The sequence below is a fragment of the Octopus bimaculoides genome, chromosome 5, assembly GCF_001194135.2.
Source record: "Octopus bimaculoides isolate UCB-OBI-ISO-001 chromosome 5, ASM119413v2, whole genome shotgun sequence".
NCBI lineage: Eukaryota > Metazoa > Mollusca > Cephalopoda > Octopoda > Octopodidae > Octopus > Octopus bimaculoides.
In genome coordinates this window covers 40163235-40179798 of record NC_068985.1, presented here as the reverse complement: position 1 = coordinate 40179798, position 16564 = coordinate 40163235, and the positions used below count along the sequence as shown (strand labels likewise).

The 16564-nt window shown below is 34.1% G+C and overlaps 1 protein-coding gene and 1 long non-coding RNA gene across 14 annotated transcripts in view; one reads left to right on the top strand and one right to left on the bottom strand.

Moving 5' to 3' along the window:
- LOC106869124 (sorbin and SH3 domain-containing protein 1) overlaps positions 1-16564 on the top strand; it is a 482929-nt gene that overhangs the window by 328367 nt on the left and 137998 nt on the right. The gene's annotated exons all lie outside the window — the stretch shown is intronic.
- LOC128247913 (uncharacterized) lies at positions 390-12861 on the bottom strand. The gene is made up of 3 exons (XR_008264257.1): positions 10743-12861; positions 5025-5137; positions 390-4083 (listed from the first exon to the last, which is right to left on the bottom strand). It is a non-coding gene; the product is annotated as an uncharacterized LOC128247913 (long non-coding RNA).

Genomic DNA, 16564 nt, shown 5'->3' with positions numbered 1-16564 from the left:
CAGTGGGACTGAACCCGGAACCATGTGGTTCGTAAGCAAGCTACTTACCACACAGCTACTCCTACGCCTATATTTATTTATTTTGCATATTCTAATGAAACATAATTTAAACCATCTTTTAGCTGCCTTCAATGCAACATTGCTGAGTGAATTAACATTTCCTTGATCAACTGAACATTGTCACAGTTTAGATATTAATTTATCCAAGCAAGGCTGGGTATGGCTACTAGTATATATATATATATATATATATATATATATGTGTGTGTGTGTGTGTGTGTGTGTGTGTGTGTAATTAGCCTTTGATATAAGTTAATTAATTACATAATTTGAAGATAATTAAGTCATATATGTATAAAATGATAAATTTTTTCTGAGGCAAAGGATTTCATAAAGCTGGAGTTTATTTGTGGCCTATTTAGTTTGAAACATAATTATGGACCATGGAAAAGATGAATCTGCCTATAGAATATTTTCGTAAGTAACATTCCCAAAATATTAATATTTCCTTTGCTGATGTCTAGACAACTTCTCATTGTAGCTTTTGATCTAGCAGAAAGCTAGATGAAGTTGAAGTTTCTCTAGGACTACATTATCCAATGTGCCCGTCCTGTTTTAGGATTGTAGGCTATGATTGGAGTTTGACTACCATTTGTAGCAGGCTGAGAGACAAAATTGTACCTCTCTTATTGGGTCATTCTCACGGCCGATGTGTGCATTTGTATATGTATCCAATCTGTCAGATACATTGTATATTTGATATACGTTACTGTCTGTGATGCAAATATCCTATGTAGAAGTAAAGGCCAGGGTTGTTTATTATAGTTTACATTTTAACAGATTTTCCTCTATCAGCATACTTGGGTTGTGAAAGAGTTTGAGGTCTTTAACAGGTTTTTACCTGTGGCCATCACTTGCCACAAGGCAACTGATTCTTCTTTGTTCTTACGTTCCTCTCTACTGTCCATTAAGTTGAAACTACCCCAGTTCTCTTGACTGTCTTCCAATTTTACCCAAAGTAGGTCTTCCGTATGAATTTTATCAACATTCCATTATTTGGCTTAATCCAGGCTTTGCTGTCAAACCCATTTCTAACATAATGTTTGGTTTGTACCTTTATTAATGAAAGATCAGTATTAACAACCAGTAAGATATTAGTAGGATAGGATTAAATTTTAATTCACAAAGAAAAGAATTGGTTTTCAAGTATGAGAAACCATTTTTTCCTCTCATATTAGAAAGATCTGAACCTTATAGCCTTTGAGACCATTTTATAGTGGAAATATATACTCAATATTCAAGTCGTGTATATTTCCTGCTCTTTTTGTTTAAGTCAAATACCTACCTCTGATTCAGAGGTGAGAAAGATATTACAACGCCAGTGACCCCCTATAGAGTCTGTCTGAATCCATAACTGTTCTTTGCCTCTGAAATGAAAATACTTTCTTTCATCATCATCATCATCGTTTAATGTCCGCTTTCCATCTAGCATGGGTTAGATGATTTGACTGAGGACTGGCGAACCAGATGGCTGCACCAGGCTCCAGTCTGATCTGGCAGAGTTTCTACAGCTGGATGCCCTCCCTAACTATAACCACTCCGAGAGTGTAGTGGGTGCTTTTACGTGCCACCAGTACAAGGGCCAGTCAGGCAGTACTGACAATGGCCACGCTCAAAATGGTGTATTTTACATACCACCTGTACAAGAGCCAGTCCAGCGGCACTGGCAATGACCTCGCTTGAATGTTTTTTCACGTGCTAGTAAGGCGACGTTGGTAACGATCACGCTCGAATGGTGCTATTTACGTGCCGCTAGCACAGAAGCCAGACAGCTGCTCCGGCAATGATCATGCTCAGATGGTGCTATTAGCGCTCCACTGGGACAGGTGCCAGTCATCGAATTTGGTTCAGTTATGATTTCGGTGCCACTGGCACGGAAGCCAGACAGCTGCTCTGGCAATGATCACGCTCGGACGGTGCTTTTAGCGCTCCACTGGCACAGGTTCAATTACGATTTTGATTTCACTTGCCCCAACAGGTCTTCGCAAGCAGAGTTTAGTGTCCAATGAAGGAAAGGTTGGCATGGGTGCCAGTCCTTGAAATTATTTCCCATTCTCATTCAGAGCTGCTGAAAATCAGTTAATGCTAGATTTTCTTTTATTTTCTCTGTCCATGATGGATATATCCAAAATTATGAATTATCATGCATTATATCCAGTACGCCTTCCAGCTATTGTGTGTGTGTGTGTGGGTGTGTGTGTGTAAACAAAAATGATCATCTAAGAGAAATAACTCAGAGTGACCAATGTTTGTGAACAACATAGACAAATACAAATATGTCAAATACCATACAACATAAATTCTTGATTTATTAAAGTTATCTCTGCCTCATGAAGATGTGTCATAATTACCAAATAGCAATTAAGACGAGCTCCATATAAGAAAGGGAGATAATCTCAAGAATCAAAAATTCTCCAAAGCTGACATGCCATTAAGGAAGATGGCAGGCTTATTGTCTGAAGATAAGAGTACATTCATGGATATGTGTTCCTGCTTGAATAGGTGTAATTAGTACTGCACTTGCCCAGTAGCCAAGGAATTTACATAAAAAGAGTACAAAATTTCTGCTGGTACATTGTTAAATTCAGTATAGTTAAGTGGAGGGAGGTGTTATTGTTATTTATATTCTTGAGCTTGTTGATGGAGGCTGCATTGTCAGTTTCATCTGTGTACCATATTTCCATGATGGGATACATTTGCTGAGCTTGATGCTTTAAATTTTTAGCCAAAGTTGAAGTGGACTAGATGGATGGTTCCCATCATTTTAACAGCATAGTGAAAAGAACACTAGGCCTTTTCACTGTGTCGTATATAGAAGTTACTGATTATGTTGTACCCTACTGGCCACTATCATCTAGTAATCCAAGTATAAAGCATATAGGTGGTGCAAAATTTGCTCTTTACCATTCAAAGATCTTGAAATGAACTTCAACTCCACATTTTATGGAGAAGTCAAAGAAAAAAGCATTCATGTGTACAGTGTACTCTCTTCCAATGACGCAGTCAGACTTCATGGCAAGTTAGTTTCAGCAGGAACACTTTGCATTCCTTGTCTTGCTTGTTGTCCCCTTTATAACAGAAAGGAATTTGAAAATACAACGTTTCTGTAAGGGGCTAATACTGCTACAGCTTGCAAAAGCTGTAAGCATTGTGTCTCTTAGACCTTATGCTTGTGTGGTAGTTTCATGAGTGAAGTAAATGTACTGAAAATTTTCTGTATGGACAAGTTGTTGAATGCTAAGGTTTCTTTATGAATAAAAAAGGTGAAAAAGCATCAGAATGCCTCATTGCTGAAGATGCATTGCCATTGCTTTACTTTGCTGGTATTTGGGTAACTTCATCAAACCTGTTTTGCAGTGTCAGAGCAAACATTGCAGCATTAGATCTCTTGATGATTATATGTACAGATGTATTTGATGAACTTTATTGAATTGCAGAACTCAAAATTGATTTTTATTAAATGTCTCAGTAGGGGTAGGAAGTAGGGAACTATACATCCATTGTAAATTTTGGGCTACCAACCAAAGTTTGGAAGTTTTAAACCTCTTTACTTCTTCTGTATCAAGGATTGCAATCTTCTATTTAGGTCTTCTTGTTAAGTAATCCTGGAAACTCTTTGGTGTATTTGTTGCTTTTCATACAAGGTGACTTTTTGTTGAAGACACTACAGGGACCATGAGCCACTTGGATTTAACTATACTGAAGAGCTCTTCCCTTTTCCATCAGGAAACTGTTGATGTGATGGAATCAATTTTGATTAAATTGAAATTTTATTTGTAAATCAAATATGTGCATGTGACAAGTCCTCTTTTTCCATGGAATTTTGGATAGAAACATCATGTAGCTACTTTTTGTTAAAAAACAAATTATATTTGGCCGTGGCCATAATTGGAAGCTACTTTTATAAAAAAAGTTTGTTGCCTTTTATAAAAAAAGTTTGTTGCCTCAGCTGTCATGTCATAATCAGCAGCAGCTCAACATTAATAAAGTCTTTTGCTATAAATTGTCATGTTGCTCCTGATTCTAGAGGAAGAGAGAAAGAGAAAATCAAGCAGAAGGTAAGGGTGAGCGAGAGAGAGAGTAAAGTGGTGAGAAAGAAAAGCTAAAAGAGAAAGAGGAATACATAGCATTAGAGAGGGAACCTGAGAGAAGAGAAATAAAATGACTGGAAATAAAAATAAACTTTCAATGAGAAGCAGGAAGAGAAATAGAATAGTAAAACAGAGATTCAGCACTGTGGTGGCAGTGAAGAAGTGGCAATACAAATGAAAAACAGAAGAAAATGGATAAAGTCATATAATAAATGCATGTGTGAATTATGTTTCTGTTTTGTCTGACTGAAATTACTAAAAATATGATTTAGTGTAGTAAAGTTGTTAGAAGCAGGCGAAAAAGTGTCACCAGGGAGTCTAAGCAAAAAAAAAAGGGATAACTCATTGCAACATGGGGCATTCAATGAATAAGTATTAGAAAACTTTATTCTAACATTTGCCATTGTGGTAGATAACCCCTCCCCCTTTTCTGTCTCCACCCATGTACATCCAGATCATGTCTGTTTGAGCCTCCAGTCCTGATTACAGGACAAGATTGACATGATAGGTGATAAATTTTGTTTCTTCTTGTTTAACTACCCACGCAGACGGATACACTGTATATGCAAAGACATGCATATGAATAGACTCACTTACATACGAGAGTAAGCATGCATAGTACACTTGTGATGGTGTGAAAATATACATGCTGATAGACATGTAGTTGCTCATGCATATGCACATATGGTTACATATGTATGTTCAGTGACATGCACACACATATAGCCACTCCTGTACACACATAGTCACACATATATACACATTGAAGATCTACAGAGTAAAGACACACAGAGCTACTGAAAATTTCATTTTTGTCTTTAAGCATCTCCTTGGATTTAAGAATGAAATTAAAGGGTCAGTATTATTACTTACGTAAATCTAGTCAACTGCACCATCTTTCACTGGCCTTTTGCCTTATCAACAGAAACTAGTGTTTTCTAAATATCAACAAAATAACTGGAAGCTTGTTCTATTGTGTGGTTGCCCTGAAGAAAAATATAAGAAGGTGTATGTGTATATTTGGGGCAAGATTAAAATACGTCGCCACACATGTGCTAGTACTTCACAAAAAAACTGACATCATGTATCTCGCATTATTATTATTATTATTATTATTATTATTATTATTATTATTATTATTATTATTATTATTCGGTTGTTGAAAGAGTGAAGGCTTAAGCTGTGATGATAAAAAGTCTGTTTATGTATGTTGTTCAGAAATTTAAGGTCTGATGACATAGCAGTGGTTATGACTAAAGCAGTGTTGGTATGGGTGGGAGTATTTTCAAAGCACAAAAGGTTTGATGAAATACTCCCCATAAACAGCTGGATTTGGGGCAAAACGGAAAGTAGTCAAGAAGGAAATTAGGGTTAGTTTCTCTGACTCAATACAAGGCAAATAGTCAAATAGAAAACAAAGAACCCTCAATATTTACTTGTGCAGTAAAAAAGTTTTCGTTATAGCTGTAATATCAAAAAAGTCTTTATGACTTTGCTATAACTGAAGACATTTTCATTGACCAGATGGCCCTCTGTTATTTACACAAAATACTTCAGCCGACAGATGTAGCAGCTCTCCACTGTTGTTCTGAACCATAGAATTAACTGAATTATCAGAAAAAAAATTAAAATATAAATGTAGATATAACACTGCCACCTTGTCTTCTCTCTTATTTATTTTTATTTTCAACTTTAATTTAAGTTTTAGTATTGATGATATTGATTTGATTTTATTGATCCAAGAAGGATGAAAGGCAATGTCCAGCTTAGTGTGATTTTAACTCAGAACACAAAGAGATGTAACTAAATATTACAAGGTATTTTGTTCAATGATTTACCTGATTTTGCCAACCACTACCTTCCTACGAAATATTTATGGGTGCCGTATTTTGGGGCATACAATGTTGACTTAGTTTATAGTGTAAACATGTAGTGTAAACACTCAAACATTGTTATCTCTCCAAATCCTGTTGTATTTCACATGAGATTTTTGGTCCTTCAGAGTTATCTTGGTGTATAAGTTGACCTACCTTTTCTGGTTGTAAATTTTGATCTGAAAAATTCAACTTGAATGTCAGAAAATACAGTACTATTATTATTCATAATAATAATGTTCTCAAAGTTCAGAAAATAGATCCTTATTTGGCATTTTGCAGTATTTCATGATTTTTACATTCTGATGGGATCAACATTGCCTTTCATCTTTATAGATGTCAATAAAATGAATACTTGTCAAGTGCTAGGGTTAATGAAATCAACTAAACCTCTGCTCCTAAAATTTCTGTTTTGTGCCCATGTCAGAGAAAAAAATGGTATTATTTTAATAGCCAACATGTACAGTGATCTTGGCAAGAGAATACCACAATTTTGTGGCCTTGTAGTAAATTTTAAAATATTCCTATTACTATTGTTTTTTTTTTTTTTTTTGACACCTATACTTTCAGAGCTCTGCTTAGATGATTTTCCCAGGATTATTTGATGTTAAAATGTTTTCATTTTTATCACCAACAAAGAGCTTAGGAATATTTTTTAATTCTTTGACATTTTCTCAAAATGGTGCTCCAGCATGACCATAGTCCAGTGACTGAAACTAGTAAAAAGATAAAAGGATTTTATAGTGTACATATATATTTTTTGATTAAATTTGCATTGTTCATTCATTTTGCTTTGTTGCAACTAGGCAAATGCCCTCTTTTAGTAACCATATCTTGAATGTATTGCTTCTCTGGTCTATGGCACATAAAGGTTTTGACATGGAGCAGTTGACTTGGTAGAAGCCCACAAAATTACCTACCATCTTTCCAACAACTTTAGCCACCTTTTTGAAACATATCCCTCTACTATCCATGGACAATGCTTATAAAATGAAAAAAAAAACAAAAACAAAGCAAAAAAAAACGCACATCATCCATAACTTTCAAAAACATATTTGCATAATCAGAATTGTTGTAGCATGGAATAGAGTATCTATCTCAGTTGTTAGGTATCAGGACATTGCATTCTTCAAAAGTTCCATGCTTCCTGAAATTCATAAGCACTACTAACGTACCTATGCACCCTTTCTTTTTTATGCCTCTTTTACTGTTCACTTTTCTGTCTTTTTGTGTTTTATTCTGTGTACTGTGCATATACTTCTTGCTTACATTACTGCCTTTCTTTACTTGACATATTGCTACTTTCTGTCCTCTCTTTTACTCTTTTCTGATGAGTTGTAGTGTACTTGAGCATACATTAATCTCATTATTATTATCAGTGGTTCCGTATGGCCACTTCTGTAGTAGTGGTGTTTATCATAATGGAAGTAGTAGTGAACATGCTGCCTCAGCAAATTTTGTAGACACAGCTATAAACAGAAACAGTTTGAGGGACACAAAAAGGTTTTTTTTTAAATTGAAATGACAATAGCAAAAGCACTACCAGTACCAATTCATTTTTACTAGCATAACTAACTAGAAAGAGCTATTGGACATGTATAAACTCTTGACAAAAGAAAGTGTAGAAGTGATATTTCATAAAAGTGAATGATTACTTGTCCAAAGAACTTGTGCAAGAAACATGAAGGAAAAAACTTATATGCCTCTGATTCTTAAAAAAGAAGGGTTGGAAGGAGGTTATTCAGACTGGTTGTTGAAGACAGACCACCTAATCAAAAAAGGGAGATGGATAATATTAAACAACAGCAGACAACTATGATCACTGCTGGGGTTGCAAAGCCATAATCACAGCTCCAAGAATAGCCAGGGTGGAATCAAATAGAATCATTTCATTCACAGAACCACTGGTACCTGGAGCCAATGAGACTTGGCTCTAGGAGGCTAAGGGATCTTAACTTTCAGCTCAATGCCAACCAGAAGTTACAGACAGCAGCTTCATCTCACAGTCTTGTACTGACAGGAAGATGGAACTCTGGAAAAGATAGGAAACCATCAGGGTACATACAAAAAGATTATGAACCCAAACTAGAGGCAAATAAAAAACTGGAAGTCTTTCATCAAAAGGCTCCACTCTAGAGTGCCTAAACTTTATGGTAATTTGAAGGATTGACCAAAGCCTGATCAAGTTGATGATAAACCTACAAGGGATAAAACAAATTTTATGCTGACTGAATGGAGGATAAGGGCAAATCTTGGTTAGGGTGGGATATGTGGTGATCCCACCTTCCTTTTACAACAAGTGAAAGGAAACGTATGTATGCATTTTATTAGCTTGCAATGCTGACTTTATGCCCCAAAATTGTTTTGTTCCCTGCTTTCTCTTTTCTGTACTTCAATGACCTTTTTTGCCTATCTATCCAGCAATGCCCACTCTTATACAGATGATACAACCTGTCATTCCTCCCTAGTCTTCCCCACTTCTGCATCATCTATATGCAATCTAGACTCCACACACCAAAGCTGCACTTAGATTACATCCAAAGAAAGGTCACTTGGCTGGTTGGCATTAAATCAATAACAGACATGACCCACAGGTATGCTGTCTCCTCTCTTTGTCTTTAGTATCACTATCATGGCCTCCATTCCTTAGAATTAGCTTGTCTCTCTCCATATGCAATCCTCTTTCCACCTCTTATCACCAACTCCTCTAGCCCTGCACTAATCACCGCCCAGTCCTTCCTTCTCATGACATCAGTCCTCTGGAATCTTCCCCCTATCAATTTCTGCAAGTGTTGATCTGCAACAGTTTTAAACATAAAGCTTACTAGTTTGGGGAGGCCTGTGAAAGTCATGGGCACTGTCCTTTCCTTCAGACTCACAACTTAAAAAAAAAAAAAAACTCCAAAAACTGAATGAAAGGTGTTAGAAACCCACTTTCCATACATATTTTCTGAAAATCATCAATATTTTCCATCCACAGATTTACAGGATTCTTCTGTGGTTTGATAGTGATTCTTTAAACTGTGTTTGTACAGTAGTATTTTATGGTTGAATCTGAAGTTATAACTCTGTGTGTAAGGTTTTTTTTAATATATCTACTCAAGATCTGTATGTAAGTTTTTTCCCTGTATTTTTAACTTTGTAAATTGATAACACAGTGCAGCAATAGTATTAATTACCTTTACCTATGTGGCTACCATGGCAAAACAAAGTCTTTTGTATGCATTCTTTACATATCTTCATTCACCCTGTGTGCGCTATTGTAGTTAAGAGGATAGGAAAATAGTTATATTCATAACTTCTTTCTGGTATACAATTCTAAGTTGGATAGAAGAATTACTCATTCTTCTGCCTACATGTTTTTGTTATTTTAGATTCATCCATTTTTAGATATTTGCCATTAATTCATTGAGATAGTCAAGACCTCTCTCACTTGCAATGTTTTCTGCATGTTTCTGTAATAAATAAATTTTAAAAGATTGTAAGAGAAAACTGGTTTAAATTTTTATTTTATTTTTTATCCCTATGAGCCTAACTGTAGTTAAATTCTCAAGGAGAATTATCAGATGTTATGACCTGTAATGTAGCACAGGCAAATCTCAAAACCTATTCTTGATTCACTACTAATAATGGTCTCAAATTTTGGCACAAGGCCATTAATTTTAGGAAGAGGTTGACTGCTATTTATTGTTAAGAACCTAGTATTCTTGTTGAAGAGTTTATAAACCAGCAGAAATAGGCATGTTGTCTTCTCACTTTCACCAACATGAACTAGTCTACATTTAACATTATTGAAGTAGTCCATGTGCAATCAATGGACAGTTATCTAAGAACTTATTAAAATGAATGTATAAAATGAATTTTTATCTTTTCTTTGGGGGAAGTCTGACTCTTGCCTAGTCTTAGCTTTGTGTTTATTTTTTACAATAGTAGCTAAATCTGTCTTAAATCACATTAGAAGAGAACATTAGATAATGTAATCATAGATACACTGTTAGAATAAATGCTTTTGATTGTAGTTTTGCTCAGTCAGCTAACCTGGAGCTAATTAACAATGATAGCTTTATGACTTCTACATACATCTTGAATAAGTGGAAACTTAAAGTGTAGAGATTCCTTCATTGGCTTGTACTTAGATCTATTGTTAATTCTAGAGTTAACTACAGTATTTAGTTTCATTCATTTGCAATTTTTGTTCACATATAACTTGGACATGCTATGTTTCAATAACTATACAAATGATAAAATAACTACCAGTGATATACTAGGTATACCAGTTTAGTTGTCTGTACTTCTTACCTTACAAAAATAGTTTGATGTATGAGCAAGAAATAGAGAAAGAATAAAAGAATAAGAAGTGGCTTTCAAAGCAGCATTGAGTTTCACTAAAGTATATGACTGACAAGAAAGAATTACTATTCCTTAAGGAATAGTAATTCTTAGAATCATGTAGTTGGTATTTTGGGTGATAATTTTAATGGTAGGTTCTCCAACTCAATATCATATATTTTCATTTCTTAAAAATGCTGAAAAATCACTTCAGCCATCAACAAATATTTTAGTGCCCATATTTCATTTATATTTGGTAAGAAGAAAATCAATAACCATCAAAATTCATAACATGAAGTGGTATTATGTGTGGAAAACATTTTTATAAAAAATAAAAAGTTTAGAATGGTATAACAATGCACTATAGAACAAAAAATGGACTATATACCTGTTGTAACTTGGTTATCCGATGATATTTCGGAATTACAATTCCTTCTTCAGATCTTATTTGCTGGAGTCTCTGCTATACTTTTATAAAAGTTTTTATAAACACTATTTTAGAACAATGTCTTTGTTTTATAAACATTGTTGTATTTTGTTGTTGTTCTTTCATTATATTTTATTCATTTTCTATTGAATTTGAATATTTGTGTATTAATGGGGGAACTGATTTTATTACTGAATATGTGTCTTTTCGTACTTGTCACAAGGAGTAGAAGCTCTTAGTTGAACTGGGACACAATATAAGTGGCTGTTGCAGGAGTTAATACTTAAGACTCATGCAGCCAGCAGAAGTGATTTTAATCTCAATAGTCTTGCTTAAGAAAGATGAATGTTTTACATAGATTTTTAACGAGTTGAACACTATGAAAATTTTTCTCTGCTTCCAAAGGAAACTCTCCTAGATAAACATAAAATAATATGTAAGTTATTGTTATATATTCAATGTATGGAGCATTAAAAGATTAACTAGAAATAAATATATGGTGAGGGATGAAGCTGATAAAAGTCAATGATGAATATTGTTTTCATTTTCTTGTAAATACCAAAGAAAATTTTAGACAGGTTGGGCCTAATCATTGCAACATAGCCTTTGTACTTGCTGAAATGGTGCTGAATGAACTGCTTAGTATGTGTACAAGATTATACATTTAATTGTTTAGATGCTAAATAATTTGGTGATCATCAACATTAATAAAACATTTTGATTGGGAATCAAGGAAGGAGCATACATAATAACTCAATCTGCAAAAAGTATCAGCCAAATCTTTTACAAAGCACACCATCAACATCCTATCTTTAATTAGAAAAAACATAATCAAAGTATGTAGTCAGTCCAACATTTCCTAAAGAAGATGGATGGTCATGGCCAGAATATTTTTGATTTACAAGTCTGCTTGGTCAGGGTTGACCTAAAGTTAAACTACAACAGTCATAACAACATTATGATCACCATTACTGGGAAGAAATCAATTTCTGTTATGAAACACACTTTGCAACCATGTGATTTCTTGTCCAGTCTCATTGTGCTACACCTTGGGCAAATGTCTTTTACTATAGCTCCAGGTTAACCAATGTGAGTTATTTTGGTAGGCAGAAACCGTGTGTGCGTGTGCATGTTTGTATGTATGTGTTTCTTTGTGTTTGCTCCTCACACACACAGAGAGCTTGACTACTACTGGTGTTGGTTTGTTTACGTCCTCATAACATAGTGGTTCAGGAAAAGAGACTGATAGACTCAGTACCAGACTTTAAAAATAAGTACTGGTGTCAATTTTTTCAACTAAACCCTTCAAGGTAATTGCTCCAGCATCACCACAGTCCAATGATTAAAGCAAGTAAAAGATTAAAAAGATAAAAGACAGCATGAAACTAAGATTGTTCCCTTTTCCAGTCTTTTTTTCTTTTCTGATAAAAGATAAAAATAAAGTTCTGGCAGAGAAGAATATATTTCCCACACGATTTATAACAATTTTTCATCCTTTTTGTTAAGATGGTAGCTAAACTGTGACATTGAAATGACTGTTTCCATTTATATGAGGAAGTTTCTGTTTTGCTGTTCAATGCTCTGCTGACTCATTATTATAACATTATCATGTATTTACTCCTTTTCTCTTAAGTTCTCTCTCTCTCTCTAACACATGTACTAGCCTTATATATCTTAATTTAAACTTTTTAGAACTATATAAAGGAAGGTGATATCTCTCAATTGCATGTTTAGGTTAACATGGCTTTTATTTTTTCTTTCTTCATTGTTTTGCTAACTATATACAGCTTACAATACTGTTCACTGTAATGAGACACCCATTTCTCTCTCCCTCTCTCTCTCTCTCTTTCTCTCTCTCTCTCTCACACACACACACACACACACACACTCACACAAACACACACTATTTAGTCAATGTAGGATGTGTATGTTGCCACTCTGACCAGTTACAAATGATAGCCAAATTTTCTCCAATCCACACACACATGACCATTTTTTTTTTTTTAAAGGAGACTAGATAATATGTTCTTTGAAAAACTGCATCTGTAAAACAAAAATTATTGGATGGTCAAGATAGAAAATGCTAAAATAATTTTATAAAAAACATTTCAATACTGGTTTCGGTCATTGAGACTTTTTCAACTGTAAGTATGGAAAACAATTAAATTTCGGAAAAATTAAATGAAAAGTTTTTTAAAAGAATATCTGCATAGTATTCAAATACAAGGGGCATTTCCCTTGTTTCTGCCTAAGGAGACTGAGAAAAATTGAGACAATTTAGTAAAAACTGTTCTCAAAATGTTGCATCTGACAAAGAAAGGTATGTGTTGATTGGTGATACATAGTACTGGAGAAGATTACCATGGAGAAGGCCTATCACTTGAGCAAGCACAACAACGACCTGGAACCCACAAGAGAGACAGAGACAGGCAGAAACAAGGGAAATGCCCCTTGTATTTGAATACTATGCAAATATTCTTTTAAAAAAACTTTTCATTTAATTTTTCCAAAATTTAATTGTTTTCCATACTTACAGTTGAAAAAGTTTCAATGACTGAAACTGGTACTGAAATGTTTTTTATAAAATTATTTTAGCATTTTCTACCTTGACTTTTTTTCCATATATATATCAACTCGTGTTTCTTTTCAACCTTCAATGCATGCACACATATGGTGCAGCAAAATGATCTGACACAATTTTTGTTCTTTACCCTATTTTGCTTTTATTAAACCTACAAATATGTCGGGTCATTTTGCTGTACCCTGTATATATGCTATATAATATGTGTGTGTATTTATATAATATATATATATATATATATATGGATAATGATATTCATATATGCTATATAATGTGTGTGTATATACATGCATACATACATACATACATACATACATATATATATATAATATAATATTAGGATAAAATCTTTATAAGAATTTATCAAGTAGTCAGCGTGAAAAAACCTCATAAGGAAAAAAAACCCATCGTTTTTTTCCATAAATATATATAATATATATAATATAATTTAATTTATAATTTATAATGCCCTTATATAAATTATATACATATATATATATACACTCCATTCTCCATATATATAATTGTATTTATAGCCTATGTTCCTTATCATGACAAAATTTTAAATAGAAGTTTTTAAAGATAAGAAATGGACTATTTTGTTTCTTAAGTTTACATTTTGAAATTTTTAAGACTGAAAATTTCATTTACATGGCAGATTAGACAGGGAAACTAAATCTGCAGGTGTTTGTGCATTCAGTAAGTAATACTTGAAATGGATCTGTCTACTAACTGCTAATTGCTTATAAGAAACATGCCTGGATTGTGGTGGTTGTGATAATAATGGTAGTAGTCATAGTGGCACAGTTGTTTTTGTTGCTCTTGTTGATGACTACGAATTCTACTCATTTTGATAATGACCATTGTATTAGTTCTTATAGTAATGATGGTGGTAACAAAGATTTGTTTATGATGATGATGATGACGGAGGTACCAGTGATGTAATCAGAGAACTTGTGTTGATTCTGGCGTAGGGAATGTGATAGGGATACAAGGCGGTGATGTTGATAATGACAGCAAGCAGAGGTGCTAATATCAGTTGTGATGATGATGATTGGTGGTGGTGGTGGTGGTGGTGATGATGGTGATGGTGATGATGACGGTGATGGTGGTGGTGGTGGTGTATGGAGTGATGAAGTACTGATAGGGATGGGGTAGGGAAATAGAGGAATAGTAATTGGTAATAAAGGCATTGGCGTTAGTGGTGGTGATAACAATTATGATGATGATGATTAAATGATGACATCAATGATGACAAGAGTAAAGAGAATTAATTCATTTCAGGATAGAAATGCTTTTATATGCTGGTTAACAGTAACATCTTTATTTTATTTATGTATCTTATCTTTCATTTGAGCACTATTGATTGTGTGTGTGTGTGTGTGTGTTTAATACATATACAAAACATACAAACACACACACACACACAATCATATATATATATATATATATATATATATATATATATATATATATATATATATATATATATGAATATTTATTTATATGTTAGTACATGTACTATGTGTATTTGTTTAAAACCCATGCTAGCTTTGGAAATAGATGTAAAATGGTGATATACACAAACATGCATGCATACATATATGCGCACAGATTATGTAGTGATTTTACATTATGTAAAGAGGTAAACAATATTGCATTGTGCATATCCATATCTCTCACTCTACTCTGAGCAATTATACACTCACACGCACTTCCATTATAGAAGAGAGTGTAAAGGAACAGGCAAAAATGTATTCAGTGTCAAAACAGTGTGAACTAGTTTATTTAGGCTGATCCCGCAGCTTGTTACACTAGGTTTCCCTGATGTATGGTCAGTTCTCCAGACTGGAAATATCTGGACAATAGGCAAAGTGTATACAAGAGAAGAGCTATCATTTACAAGCCTTACCCCTTTCTTCTTCCCTAGTCTTTTTTTCTTTCCTTTCTTCCTTTTTCTTTTCTCTTTCTAGAATGATATCTGGTAAGTTTGTAAATGTGGATATTGGTCTTTCTATTGTTCATCCATGTTTCTCTTCAGTATCATCTCTACTCCCACCAATTCTGTCAATTGCTGATTTTGTGGCTAACTGCTCTATTTGTATGTTTCCATGTATGTGTATACCTGCCTGCTTGTATATGTGTGTATGAATTTGTTTATGGGAGAAAGAACTTGTACACTTAGTTAACTCATGGATAGGCCAATCCACCTATTTGTAAATAGGTACCTCAGAACTGGGATGACTGCCCATTTTAAGCAATGACAGCTCTGTGAAATCAACAAGTGTAGCACTGAGTTCAGCTGTATTCCTGTGACCCTATAGAAGGTAACTGGAAATCTCTCCCGTACATTATTACCTAGAATCAGTACCTGAAGACTTATTCTCCTGTGTACCTAAACAATGTAATTCTCTGATAATAAATAAATATTATTTCCAATCTTAAATTATATATCACTGGAGTTTGCTTTGTTTCTCATTTTGCCAGGGTTAATATAAAGAAATATCAGTAAGGTACCAGAGTCAATTCTATTAACTTTATATATCCACTCCCCTATAATAAATATTATGGCCATATGCCAAGGGTAAAAAAAAAAAAATTAACATTCTGCCGAGCCAATGAGGGAGTCCTACACAGTCAGCAAACAATAAAAGAAGGTTTCTACATGATTACTTGACCTACCAGAAACAGCAATCAAATTTCCTGTTAGTCACATTTTACCACCTTAAAAATGAAAAAGCAGGGGTTACATATTGGATGATTATAGCATATCATATTGCATACTTGTAATATCAATAAAAACAACGGTCAAAATTAGATACAATTAAACCTTGGGAGAGGCATTATGCCGGTAATAAACACACGCACTGGTTCAGTCCTTTATTAATTTATATAGTTTTTTGTTAAATTATTTCATTGCACTCTTGCAATCTCTTCAGTAACTTGTCTCTCCACTTCCATTTATTTTGAATATATGATCTGGCGTTGTTTTGGCGTTGTTTCGAAACTGTTTGGTATGAGCATGTGAGTGTGTGCAAGCTCGTATGTGTGCACGCTCATATGTGTGCACGCACTTATGTGTTCGTGCTTACATGTAAGTATGTGCGTCCATATGTGTGTTTGTAACAATTTCGTTTATATCAGATCAGATAGAGACTTTTTAATTAATTTATTTACGTTCATATTCCGCATCATATGTGTG